The sequence below is a fragment of the Ambystoma mexicanum genome, chromosome 1q (assembly GCF_040938575.1).
Source record: "Ambystoma mexicanum isolate Mex_15411 chromosome 1q, UKY_AmexF1_1, whole genome shotgun sequence".
Taxonomy (NCBI): domain Eukaryota; kingdom Metazoa; phylum Chordata; class Amphibia; order Caudata; family Ambystomatidae; genus Ambystoma; species Ambystoma mexicanum.
In genome coordinates, this window is record NC_090922.1 from 306,301,778 (window position 1) to 306,317,020 (window position 15,243).

Sequence of the window (15,243 nt, forward strand, 5' to 3'; positions counted from 1 at the left end):
CACTGCCCATGAGCCTGGGACAAAGGCAAGTACACACACAGATTGTATTTGCGTGTCGTTGCAATATGACACAAACAACAACCGAGTACAATCTAAGCCAGCAATAATGGTTGGCGAATGATAAATTGACTCGTTGGTCTATAAAATCGTTGAAAGTAAAACTTCCATAATATTTGCCATTTCCATTCTCTCTACATAACGCAGACACTCAGTTCACATCAACCAATTTTAATAAAATGAAATTACATGTTCCTTTGTCCAGTTTTGGAATGGCGAACCTTGTCATATTTGACAGTGTTACATCCCTCGCTTCACGCATTCCTTTTGGAATCCTGGTTTTGTTTCAAGGCCGAAAAACAATTGAACCTTATACTGTGTACGATGCGTGGGTTTCCTCAGCTCGAAAGCAAAATTTCAACGGCGCTGACCTTCACTCAGAATGGGGGCCAATAGCTCTTCAGACCATAGAGGTATTAGAAATATTTTTTTAAAAGATATGAATTGTTTGCTACCATTCATCAATGCGGGCGACATTTCTACGGATTTACTTTGTTCCTCTGGAGAACCACTCTCCCAGTGACTCGCACAACCAGGCCACACCATCTGTCAGCTCAGCCCATCTCTGCGTCGCACAGCAAATCACGTAAACATTTTTTGCAAGGAGCAAGTCTCGAGCCCTCACAAAATGTGCTTGTACGAGAATGTTCGAGCAAGCATTACTGTAACCCCCTCCGGCCAGGCCACAGTCCCCTGACCCATCACGGCAGCTATATATTAGAGGCCTATAATTTGCACACGCGTGTTTGTACTATCCCACTTTGGGTCACTAGCGAGGTGAACGGTGTGGGGGTCTTGCCACCTTATAAATACAGACACATAGTAAATACTTAATAGTAATGCTTTTACGTTATAATGCAGATGGTATCAAAAACAACTGAAAGCTAAGTGGATTCACACATGGTACTCTTCTTAAGAGGAGAATTGACTAGCATTTCGGTGCTGGTCTGCCCCAGGGCAGGACAAAGACTGATATGTTTAAGATATTTCTTCACTGTGGAAGATAGTGAGATGAAGACTATGGGTAAGTCTCTCGTAACCAGGACTAATGTCTAGCAGAGGGACTCCCAGGACCCCTCTTGGTAATTTGCATGAGAAAACTGCATACAACCACATAAAGTCAAACAGTAAATATATAATGATTGGACTCACAAACACCACAGCATAAAACACCCATTCAAGCAAACACCTCACCATACACCACAATCCAAAATGTTTCCTTCCATGGGTATCTTATGCTGCAGCGCTTGTTGCCAAACCCTACAATCTTGACTGCATGGCCTGGCCAAAACTCTTCATACAGCCTCAACAAAGGAAACAGTAAGTATATAATAATTAAACTCAAAAACACTGCAACATAACACAGCCATGCAAACGAACACCTCACCAATAAATACAACCCAAAAGTCTTAAATACCAACATTCTGAACACAATCCAACAAACAAACCAAGACACATCATGTCACTGTCCTATAAACACTATTACACTACTACCAATCAGTAAAAACATATCCCCTAAGCAGGCCACATACCACAGTTAAAATCTTTGGTAACATGGGTTTTCTATGCTCTGGTGGTTGTAGCCAGGGCCTAGAGTATTGGCACTTCGGCCATGCAACCAAGACTCTAGGCCCTGGCCACAACCACCGCAGCATAACACACCCATAGAAAGAAACACATACCAAAAAACCACAACCCAAAAACATAATACATCCACCACAAAACCTACCCACTTCAAATAACATTCTAAAAAAATAATTACAACCAATGTAGAAATTCTTCACTACATACCCTCTTCACCCAACGCTCTTCTAATGACCCAAAACCAACATCATACTAGACTAAAATAGCCAGTAGTGCGCCCAGTGTTTATTATGTCTGCGGACACCGTGAACACATCACAACCTTCTCCCACCTAAACAAATACAGCTTTTGACCCATCTCTTACTCCCCACCCTCTCCAAGCACGCATACACACCAACACACTCCCCAAAATTGCATTTATGCTCTCTTCCAGAGCATGTCCGCGCATCCAATATGGTTGGCGCATCGAAACAATGTGACGCACCTCACGCCTTATCCCAGCCAATCAGAGAACACGTTCCGTGTCCGCGGACATGATGCAAGCCAATTATCCAATCGGTGTCTTGTCCGCGGAGCGAACAGGGAAGTGTATCTGCGGAGCGGACATAGATATCACTAGTTTTTTTAGACCTACTTGTTGGTCGTTTTAAAAAAAAATAATGAACGGATTTTCACCACATTTACAAAACCACGATTTCGGGACCAAGCCGCCGCTCCTGTTGCAAATTTGGTGAAAATCCGTCCAGTGGTTTGGGCTCTAGGCGTGACAAAAATATTTTCTCCATTCAGTCTATGGGAAAAACATACATTTTGAGACCCCCCCTATCGCTTTGACCGCCCTAGACCAAACTTCACCAAACTTTGCAAAAAAAATCAGAGTGGGCCATATACTTTTTTTTGCAATGTTTGGTGAGTATTCGTACAGGAGGAGCGAAATTATAAGTCACTCAAAGATTGCTCTTCCTATAGGTTTAGCAACTTAAACATAACTACATGGCCACTACCGCAGGACATGTAATATTTATAAAAAATGTTGACACACTCTTGAACTTGTGTACCAATGACTAATGGGATCATAGGCTGGACATTTTGGAAATATTGCTATGAATATTTTATTGTCAATTTTTCAATTATGTTTCTATTTACACATATTTTTCAATTCTTGACTTTGAGCTTGAATATATACATCATGTTACATACACAAAAAGTTCAATGCAGTGTGAGCCTTTCTGAAAAGGTAATAGCAGTATCTGTACTTTGCTTAATGTTCAACTGTATTGATTAAGATATGTCTTTACATAGACCACACTGATGGAAGTTCATAATGTCACCTCTGAAGAAACGGCAGACGCATCCAATAACCAAACAGTGAGCCATCTGGCATGCAGAAAAACTGGTATATGGTGTATTACATTGTCTTCACAATGAATCAGTTGGTTGTCTCCATGCCCATCAGTTTGGCTTCACAGCTGCCAGAAGCACAAAAACTGCTCTCCTGAATATCCGTGAAGACCTGCTCTCAAACCTTGACTCCAATACCCCCTGTGTCCTCATCTTACTTACTTGATATTTCTCTACGGTCAACCATGCCATCCTACTCCACCGTCTCTGTGATAACCTGGGTATCACCGATCAGGCCCTGGCTTGGCTGACCTCTTTCCTCTCTGATCGACCCTCCCAGGTCCAACTTGGGTCCTTCCTCTCCTATATCTCTATCACTACCAGTGGTGTTCCCCAGGGGTCTAACCTCTCTCCCTGGCTGTTCAACCAATACCTTGCACTTCTTGCCCACCGCATTGCCGCTCTCTGCCCAAACTTTCAGTGCTATGCAGATGGCACTAGCTCCTTTTCAGGCTCCATTCGGCCTACTCTTCTCCTTCTCGCATCTCTGACTGTCTGTCCGCTATCCAGGAGTGGTGTGCTACTAGTGATCTCTGCCTTAATGCCTGTAAGACGGAGATTCTCCTTATCGGCACACCTACTCCCTCCTTTCATATCGCTCTCTGGCCGGCCTCTCTTGGCCCTCTTCCTTTTCCCACCTGTGCGGCTAAAAACCTTGGGGTCATCTTCGACTCCACACTCTCCTTCTCTCCTCACATCTCTGATGTCTCTAAGAAGTCACACTACCAGCTGCACCTCCTCAGAGGTATTCTTCCTTTTCTCTTCTTCCCCCAGAAGCTCACTGTTTCCAGAGCTCTGGTTCTCTCTAGGCTGGACTACTGTAACAGCTTCTTTCTAAATCTGCCTGCTTCTACTCTCCACCCTCTGCAACTCATCCAGAACAGGACTGTGAGAATTGTCCTTGGCCTCAAGCCCAGGGATTGTATCTCTCCAGGACTGGAATCCCTGCACTGCCTCCCAGTTGCTGCGAGGATTATGTTCAAAACCCTCTGCATTGTCCACAAGTCCTTCTGGGGCCTGGAGCCTCAATACCTTGAACTCTCTCTTCCTAAATATCTTCCGTCTCAAGCTCTTCGCTCATCTGCCTCCAACTCCCTCAGGGTCAGTTGATTCTCCAAGCAACAGGTTTGGCTTGGGCCTCCCCCTGGAACAGCCTCCATGCCTCCCGGAAACTTGAGAACAATCTCCAGTTCCGGAAGGACCTCAAGACCTTCCTCTTTGCTTCTGCTTTCTCTTGTCCTCTCCCCTGCTGAACTCCTGACTGAAAATGCACTGGTCACCTAGCTACCCTCTGATCTCAGGCCCCGGTCCCCTCCACTGTCAGCTGCACACCTGCACTGCCTCCCAGGCAACCCCTGCACTTGGGGGCTGTTTCTGTATCCCTACAGTCCCTGCCAGCACCTGACACTTGATGTCTGCACTCACCCCTGCACTTGCCACAAGCTGCCTGCACTTTTTAGCTATTGTCTCTATTTATTATTTTTATTATTTATTACTGTTGATCCTATGTATTGCACTACCCCTTCCCCCCACTTTCCCTTTCCCCCGTCCCCTGCATTTGCGCGATCTCAATGTCACCTGGCCTAGTAAGATCATTTTCTCTGTCTTCACTCTGTTCCCCCTCCCTTGCCTCATCGCGCCTTGAAACACTTGTGTATAGGCGCATTATAAATGCAATATCATATCATACCATATGTTTTATAAATAATATATATTTTCTATTTCCCATTGTTATAAATATATCAATTGAAGAAAGGATCAAACTTCATCATCGACAACTATTTTGCAATCAACAGAAGCTCACTTCCATTTCAAGTAATATTTTTTCAATTCTAAATTCATCTGCTAGTATACTATAGATTTCTATGGTCTTGTTCAACTTTTAAATAATTGATCATTATCATTGATTATTTGTCTTTTTGACAACATTTTTAATGTAGACTCTTACGATGATTTCTTTATTTCATTGTTTTTATAATGCGCCTAACACTCTACCTGAGTTTGGTTTCTAAGCGTGGATCTAGGATTCAAACCTATGTTGCTCTGTGTGGTTTTGCTTCCAAGACCAGCGCGTTGCACCTGTGCTGTCCTCCATTCTCTGCTATTCTCTTTTAAATTTTATTTACATTGCTAAACTTCTATTAAAATTGTAAAAAATCTAATTTTATGTACAAGAGGATGTTGGTACTCTTATGCCATACTCTTCTTCAATTGCAACTGGTCAGGCAAAGAAGGTATGACAAGTGATACTTTATTGAATGATATAAATTTACTTTGGAACTATTTTATTCAAAATTATAAAATGTACAAGCAAATAATCAAAGGTAGCTTGGATTATGGATATAATTGATTCAAAAATTGTGAATGCATGCAATCGTCAATTTAGTAGTGGTATTCACCTTCCAACATTCAACATTGGCAGTAATCCATTCTTACGTATGATTGTAGATCAATTACATGGGTTCTTTTATTCTTCAAATGATCCATATATGTTTTTATATACTGTTGATGTACAAGTGCAAGAACTGAAAATGGACATTATAATACTACAGAGTTTTGGTGTAAATAATGTATTCTAATTTTTTTTTAAAGGATGACAGTATTGTGCTAATTCTAATGCTAATTCCCTATCACACTAGTGAATTTCAACAGGTACATTTTCAATTATTATTAAAATGTTTAGTTGGTTATAATGATTGACTTTCTCTTCATAAAAAATAAATGATTTTTCAATTATAAAAATGTTTTTCTTTTTCAATACATTTACACTTTCTTTAGTGTTTGAATCACTTGTTCAAATGTGTCAATCATACAAGGTTGCTTATCAAAACGTAATCTTTGTTATCGAACAAGTTAACATTAGATTGGCTAATTTTTATAGAATGTTTATTGCATGTGCTTTTATGTACAAGGAATCTTCTACTGAAGCGGTTGAGATGGAAGAGGCACAAGGACCAAAGATACACAAATAATTGTGACAGTCATTATGAAACCTTTGACTTTTAGGGCCCAGTTCATAGAATCCATTGTAGAAGCAGTGCAAGCGCCACGCGCAGAGAAGGCGTGCACCACGCGTGCGGCAGCCATGGCACAAACCAGCAATTGCACGGCAGGCGTATTCATGGATTTTCCATGACATCAGTAGCCGTTGGTGCAATGAACAGCAAGCAGCGCCCTGTGCGCAGGAAAAAGCCAGTGCAATGGCCATACGGTGCAAGACCCTGCGTCATCCATGGCCGAGCATACAACCCCCCTCCATCGTAATCGCGTGAAAAATTCGGAGCGTACACCGCTCGCACCAGCCAAATCGCATGTAAAGGTTTGCGTGTACCGCCACAAAAGCGCGTACCAAGCTTGCTCAGGCCAAATCACGTGGAAAGGGCCGCGCATAACCCGTGAAATCGCGTATCCCGCTCGCGCCAGCCAAATCGCGTGGAAAGGGCCGTGCATGCTGCCATCAAGCAGCCAACCCCACAAGGGACCCCCCACCACCTGTGACCATACCCCACAGGCAGCCCACACCATAAGGGATCTCCCCACCACCTGTGACCATACCCCACAGACAGCCCATACCACAAGGAACCCCCATCACCCGTGACCATACCCCACAGGCAGCCCACACCACAAGGGTCCTCCCCACCACCCATGACCATACCCCGCAGATAGCCCACCTGTGACCATACCCTGCGGGCAGCCCACACCACAAGGGACCCCCATCACCAAGGCCATACCCCGCAGGCAGCCCACACCACAAGGGACCTCCCCACCACCTGTAACCATACCCTGCAGGCATCCCACCCATGACCATACACTGCAGGCAGCCCACAACACAAGGGATCTCCCCATCACCCATGACCATACCCTGCAGGCAGCCCACACCAAAAGGGACCCCCCATCACCCGTGACCATACCACGTAGGCAGCCCACACCACAAGGGACCCCCCATCACCCGTGACCATACCACGTAGGCAGCCCACACCACAAGGGACAGCCCCATCACCTGTGACCATACCCCGCAGGCAGCCCACCCGTGACCATACCCTGCAGGCAGCCCACACCACAAGGGATCTCCCCCATCACCTGTGACCATACCCCACAGGCAGCCCACACCAGAAGGGACCCCCATCACCTGTGACCATACCCCATAAGCAGCCCACACGACAAGGGACCCACCCACCACCCTTTACCATACCCCACAGGCAGCCCACACCAGAAGGAACCCCCCATCACCCGTGACCATACCCCGCAGGCAGCCCACACCACAAGGGACCTCCTCACCACCCATGACCATACCCCGCAGACAGCCCACCCATGACCATACCCTGCAGTCAGCCCAAACCACAAGGGATCTCCACATCACCTGTGACCATACTCTGCAGGCATCCCACCCATGACCATACACTGCAGGCAGCCCACAACACAAGGGATCTCCCCATCACCCATGACCATACCCTGCAGGCAGCCCACACCAAAAGGGACCCCCATCACCCGTGACCATACCACGTAGGCAGCCCACACCACAAGGGACCCCCCATCACCCGTGACCATACCACGTAGGCAGCCCACACCACAAGGGAAACCCCCATCACCCGTGACCATACCCAGCAGGCAGCCCACCCGTGACCATACCCTGCAGGCAGCCCACACCAAAAGGGACCCCCCATCACCCGTGACCATACCACGTAGGCAGCCCACACCACAAGGGACCCCCCATCACCCGTGACCATACCAAGTAGGCAGCCCACACCACAAGGGACACCCCCATCACCCGTGACCATACCCCGCAGGCAGCCCATCCGTGACCATACCCTGCAGGCAGCCCACACCACAAGGGATCTCCCCCATCACCTGTGACCATACCCCACAGGCAGCCCACACCAGAAGGGACCCCCATCACCTGTGACCATACCCCATAAGTAGCCCACACAAGAAGGGACCCCCCCACCACCCTTGACCATACCCCACAGGCAGCCCACACCAGAAGGAACCCCCCATCACCCGTGACCAACCCCTCAGGCAGCCCACACCACAAGGGACCTCCTCACCACCCATGACCATACCCCACAGACAGCCCACCCATGACCATACCCTGCAGTCAGCCCAAACCACAAGGGATCTCCACATCACCTGTGACCATACCCTGCAGGCATCCCACCCATGACCATACACTGCAGGCAGCCCACAACACAAGGGATCTCCCCATCACCCATGACCATACCCTGCAGGCAGCCCACACCAAAAGGGACCCCCCATCACCCGTGACCATACCACGTAGGCAGCCCACACCACCAGGGACCCCCCATCACCCGTGACCATACCACGTAGGCAGCCCACACCACAAGGGACACCCCCATCACCCGTGACCATACCCCGCAGGCAGCCCACCCGTGACCATACCCTGCAGGCAGCCCACACCACAAGTGATCTCCCCCATCACCTTTGACTATACCCCACAGGCAGCCCACACCAGAAGGGACCCCCATCACCTGTGACCATACCCCATAAGCAGCCCACACGACAAGGGACCCCCCCACTACCCTTGACCATACCCCACAGGCAGCCCACACCAGAAGGAACCCCCCATCACACGTGACCATACCCCGCAGGCAGCCCACACCACAAGGGACCTCCTCACCACCCATGACCATACCCCGCAGACAGCCCACCCATGACCATACCCTGCAGTCAGCCCAAACCACAAGGGATCTCCACATCACCTGTGACCATACCCCGCAGGCAGCCCACACCGGAAGGGACCCCATCACCTGTGACCATACCCCAAAGGCAGCCCACACGACAAGGGACCCCCCCACCACCCTTGACCATACCCCACAGGCAGCCCACACCAGAAGGAACCCCCCATCACCTGTGACCATACCCCGCAGGCAGCCCACACCACAAGGGACATCCCCACCACCCATAACCATACTCTGCAGGCAGCCCACACGTGACCATACCCTGCAGGCAGCCCACAACACAAGGGACCCCCATCACCTGTGACCATACTCCGTAGGCAGCCCACACCACAAGGGACCCCCCCATTACCCGTGACCATACCCCACAGGCAGCCCACACCACAAGGGACCTCCCCACCATCCTTGACCATACACCGCAGGCAGCCCACCCGTGACCTTACCCTGCAGGCAGCCCACAACACAAGGGACCTCCCCATCACCTGTGACCATACCCTGCGGGCAGCCCACCCCGTGACCATACCCCACAGGCAGCCCACACCACAAGGGACCCACCCACCACCCGTGATCATACCCCACAGGCAGCCCACCTATGACCATACCCCGCAGGCAGCTCACACCATAAGGGATCTCCATATCACTGGTGACCATACCCTGCAGGCAGCCCACACCACAAGGGATCCCCATCACCCATGACCATACCCAGCAGGCAGCCCACCCGTGACCATACCCAGCAGGCAGCCTACCGCACAAGGGACCCACCTTCACCTGTGACCATACCCCGCAGGCACCCCACACCACAAGGGACCCTCACCACCCGTGACCATACCCCGCAGGCAGCCCACACCACAAGGGACCCCCATCACCCGTGACCATACCCTGCAGGCAGTCCACCCGTGACCATCCCCAGCAGGCAGCCCACACCACAAGCGACCCCCCATCACCCGTGGCGATACCCCACAGACAGCCCACACCACAAGGGACCTCCCCACCATCCGTGAGCATACACCGCAGGCAGCCCACTCGTGACCATACCCTGCAGGCAGCCCACAACACATGGGACCCCCCACCACCTGTCACCATACCCCACAGGCAGCCCATACCATAAGGGATCTCCCCACCACCTGTGACCATACCCCACAGACAGCCCATACCACAAGAAACCCCCATCAGCTGTGACCATACCCCACAGGCAGCCCACACCACAAGGGTCCTCCCCACCACCCATGACCATACCCCGCAGATAGCCCACCCGTGACCATACCCCGCAGGCAGCCCACACCACAAGGGACCCCCATCACCAAGGCCATACCCCGCAGGCAGCCCACACCACAAGGGACCTCCCCACCACCTGTAACCATACCCTGCAGGCATCCCACCCATGACCATACACTGCAGGCAGCCCACAACACAAGGGATCTCCCCATCACCCATGACCATACCCTGCAGACAGCCCACACCATAAGGGACCCCCCATCACCCGTGACCATACCCCACAAGCAGCCCACACCATAAGGGATCTCCCCACCACCTGTGACCATACCCCACAGACAGCCCATACCACAAGGAACCCCCATCAGCTGTGACCATACCCCACAGGCAGCCCACACCACAAGGGTCCTCCCCACCACCCATGACCATACCCCGCAGATAGCCCACCCGTGACCATACCCCGCAGGCAGCCCACACCACAAGGGACCCCCATCACCAAGGCCATACCCCGCAGGCAGCCCACACCACAAGGTACCCCCCCACCACCTGTGAATATACCCCACAGGCAGCCCACACCACAAGGAACCCCCATCACCCGTGACATTATCCCCACAGGCAGCCCACACCACAAGGGTCCTCCCCACCACCCATGACCATACCCCGCAGATAGCCCACCCGTGACCATACCCCGCAGGCAGCCCACACCACAAGGGACCCCCATCACCAAGGCCATACCCCGCAGGCAGCCCACACCACAAGGGACCTCCCCACCACCTGTAACCATACCCTGCAGGCATCCCACCCATGACCATACACTGCAGGCAGCCCACAACACAAGGGGTCTCCCCATCACCCATGACCATACCCTGCAGACAGCCCACACCATAAGGGACCCCCCATCACCCGTGACCATACCCCACAGGCAGCCCACACCATAAGGGATCTCCCCACCACCTGTGACCATACCCCACAGACAGCCCATACCACAAGGAACCCCCATCACCTGTGACCATACCCCGCAGGCATCCCAAACGACAAGGTACCCCCCACCTCCTGTGACCATACCCCACAGGCAGCCCACACCACTAGGAACCCCCATCACCCGTGACCATACCCCACAGGCAGCCCACACCACAAGGGTCCTCCCCACCACCCATGACCATACCCTGCAGATAGCCCACCCGTGACCATACCCCGCAGGCAGCCCACACCACAAGGGACACCCATCACCAAGGCCATGCCCCGCAGGCAGCCCACACCACAAGGGACCTCCCCACCACCTGTAACCATACTCTGCAGGCATCCCACCCATGACCATACACTGCAGGCAGCCCACAACACAAGGGATCTCCCCATCACCCATGACCATACCCTGCAGGCAGCCCACACCAAAAGGGACCCCCCATCACCCGTGACCATACCACGTAGGCAGCCCACACCACAAGGGACACCCCCATCACCCGTGACCATACCCCGCAGGCAGCCCACCCGTGACCATACCCTGCAGGCAGCCCACACCACAAGGGATCTCCCCCATCACCTGTGACCATACCCCACAGGCAGCCCACACCAGAAGGGACCCCCATCACCTGTGACCATACCCCATAAGCAGCCCACACGACAAGGGACCCCCCCACCACCCTTGACCATACCCCACAGGCAGCCCACACCAGAAGAAACCCCCGATCATCCGTGACCATACCCCGCAGGCAGCCCACACCACAAGGGACCTCCTCACCACCCATGACCATACCCCGCAGACAGCCCACCCATGACCATACCCTGCAGTCAGCCCAAACCACAAGGGATCTCCACATCACCTGTGACCATACCCCGCAGGCAGCCCACACTGGAAGGGACCCCATCACCTGTGACCATACCCCACATGACAAGGGACCCCCTCACCACCCTTGACCATACCCCACAGGCAGCCCACACCAGAAGGAACCCCCCATCACCCGTGACCATACCCCGCAGGCGGCCCACACCACAAGGGACATCCCCACCACCAATAACCATACTCTGCAGGCAGCCCACACGTGACCATACCCTGCAGGCAGCCCACAACACAAGGGACCCCCGTCACCTGTGACCATACTCCGTAGGCAGCCCACACCACAAGGGACCCCCCCATCACCCGCGACCATACCCCACAGGCAGCCCACACCACAAGGGACCTCCCCACCATCCTTAACCATACACCGCAGGCAGCCCACCCGTGACCATACCCTGCAGGCAGCCCACAACACAAGGGATCTCCCCATCACCTGTGACCATAACCTGCAGGCAGCCCACACCACAAGAGAACCCCCATCACCTGTGGCCATACCCTGCGGGCAGCCCACCCTGTGACCATACCCCACAGGCAGACCACACCACAAGGGACTCTCCGATCACACGTGACCATACACTGCAGGCAGCCCACACCACAAGGGACCCCCCCACCACCCGTGATCATACCCCACAGGCAGCCCACCTGTGACCATACCCCGCAGGCAGCTCACACCATAAGGGACCTCCATATCACTGGTGACCATACCCCACAGGCAGCCCACACCACAAGGGATCCCCATCACCCATGACCATACCCAGCAGGCAGCCCACCCGTGACCATACCCAGCAGGCAGCCCACCGCACAAGGGACCCACCATCACCTGTGACCATACCCCGCAGGCAGCCCACACCACAAGGGACCCCCACCACCCGTGACCATACCCCGCAGGCGGCCCACAGAAGGTAACCCGCATCACCCGTGACCATACCCTGCAGGCAGTCCACCCGTGACCATCCCCAGCAGGCAGCCCACACCACAAGCAACCCCCTATCACCCGTGACCATACCCCGCAGACAGCCCACACCGCAAGGGATCCCCCATCACCCATGACCATACCCCGTAGGCAGCACACCCGTGACCATACCCCGCAGGCAGCCCACCCATGACCATACCCCAGGGGCAGCCCACACCACAAGGGACCCCCCACCTCCTGTGACCATACCCCACAGGCAAACCACACCACAAGGGACCCCCCCATCACCCGTGAACATACCCCACAGGCAGCCCACACCACAAGGGACCTCCCCACCATCCGTGACCATACACTGCAGGCAGCCCACATGTGACCATACCCTGCAGGCAGCCCACAACACAAGGGACCCCCGTCACCTGTGACCGTACTCCGTAGGCAGCCCACACCACAAGGGACCCCCCATCACCCGTGACCATACCCCACAGGCAGCCCACACCACAAGGGACCTCCCCACCATCCTTGACCATACACCGCAGGCAGCCCACCCATGACCATACCCTGCAGGCAGCCCACAACACAAGGGATCTCCCCATCACCTGTGACCATAACCTGCAGGCAGCCCACACCACAAGAGAACCCCCATCACCTGTGGCCATACCCTGCGGGCAGCCCACCCCATGACCATACCCCACAGGCAGCCCACACCACAAGGGACTCTCCCATCACACGTGACCATACACTGCAGGCAGCCCACACCACAAGGGACCCCCCACCACCCGTGATCATACCCCATAGGCAGCCCACCTGTGACCATACCCCGCAGGCAGCTCACACCATAAGGGACCTCCATATCACTGGTGACCATACCCCGCAGGCAGCCCACACCACAAGGGATCCCCATCACCCATGACTATACCCAGCAGGCAGCTCACCCGTGACCATACCCAGCAGGCAGCCCACCGCACAAGGGACCCACCATCACCCGTGATCATACCCCACAGGCAGCCCACCTGTGACCATACCCCGCAGGCAGCTCACACCATAAGGGACCTCCATATCACTGGTGACCATACCCCACAGGCAGCCCACACCACAAGGGATCCCCATCACCCATGACCATACCCAGCAGGCAGCCCACCCGTGACCATACCCAGCAGGCAGCCCACCGCACAAGGGACCCACCATCACCCATGACCATACCCCGCAGGCAGCCCACACCACAAGCTACCCCCTATCACCTGTGACCATACCCCGCAGACAGCCCACACCACAAGGGATCCCCCCCATCACCCATGACCATACCCCGTAGGCAGCACACCCGTGACCATACCCCGCAGGCAGCCCACCCATGACCATACCCCAGAGGCAGCCCACACCACAAGGGACCCTCCACCTCCTGTGACCATACCCCGCAGGCAAACCACACCACAAGGGACCCCCCCATCACCCGTGAACATACCCCACAGGCAGCCCACACCACAAGGGACTTCCCCACCATCCGTGACCATACACTGCAGGCAGCCCATCCGTGACCATACCCTGCAGGCAGCCCACAACACAAGGGACCTCCCCATCACCTGTGACCATAACCTGCAGGCAGCCCACACCACAAGGGAACCCCCATCACCTGTGGCCATACCCTGCGGGCCGCCCAGCCCGTGACCATACCCCACAGGCAGCCCACACCACAAGGGACTCTCCCATCACACGTGACCATACCCTGCAGGCAGCCCACACCACAATGGACCCCCCACCACCCGTGATCATACCCCACAGGCAGCCCACCTGTGACCATACCCCGCAGGCAGCTCACACCATAAGGGACCTCCATATCACTGGTGACCATACCCCGCAGGCAGCCCACACCACAAGGGATCCCCATCACCCATGACCATACCCTGCAGGCAGCCCACACCACAAGGGACCACCCCACCACCCGTGATCATACCCCACAGGCAGCCCACCTGTGACCATACCCCGCAGGCAGCCACACCATAAGGGACCTCCATATCACTGGTGACCATACCCCGCAGGCAGCCCACACCAGAAGGGACCCCATCACCTGTGACCATACCCCACAGGCAGTCCACACGACAAGGGACCCAGGGACCCCCCCACCACCCTTGACCATACCCCACAGGCAGCCCACACCAGAAGGAACCCCCCATCACCCGTGACCATACCCCGCAGGCGGCCCACACCACAAGGGACATCCCCACCACCCATAACCATACTCTGCAGGCAGCCCACACGTGACCATACCTTGCAGGCTGCCCACAACACAAGGGACCCCCATCACCTGTGACCATACTCCGTAGGCAGCCCACACCACAAGGGACCCCCCCATCACCCGTGACCATACCCCACAGGCAGCCCATACCACAAGGGACCTCCCCACCATCCGTGACCATACACCGCAGGCAGCCCACCCGTGACCATACCCTGTAGGCAGCCCACAACACAAGGGATCTCCCCATCACCTGTGACCAATACCTGCAGGCAGCCCACACCACAAGGGAACCCCCATCACCTGTGGCCATACCCTGCAG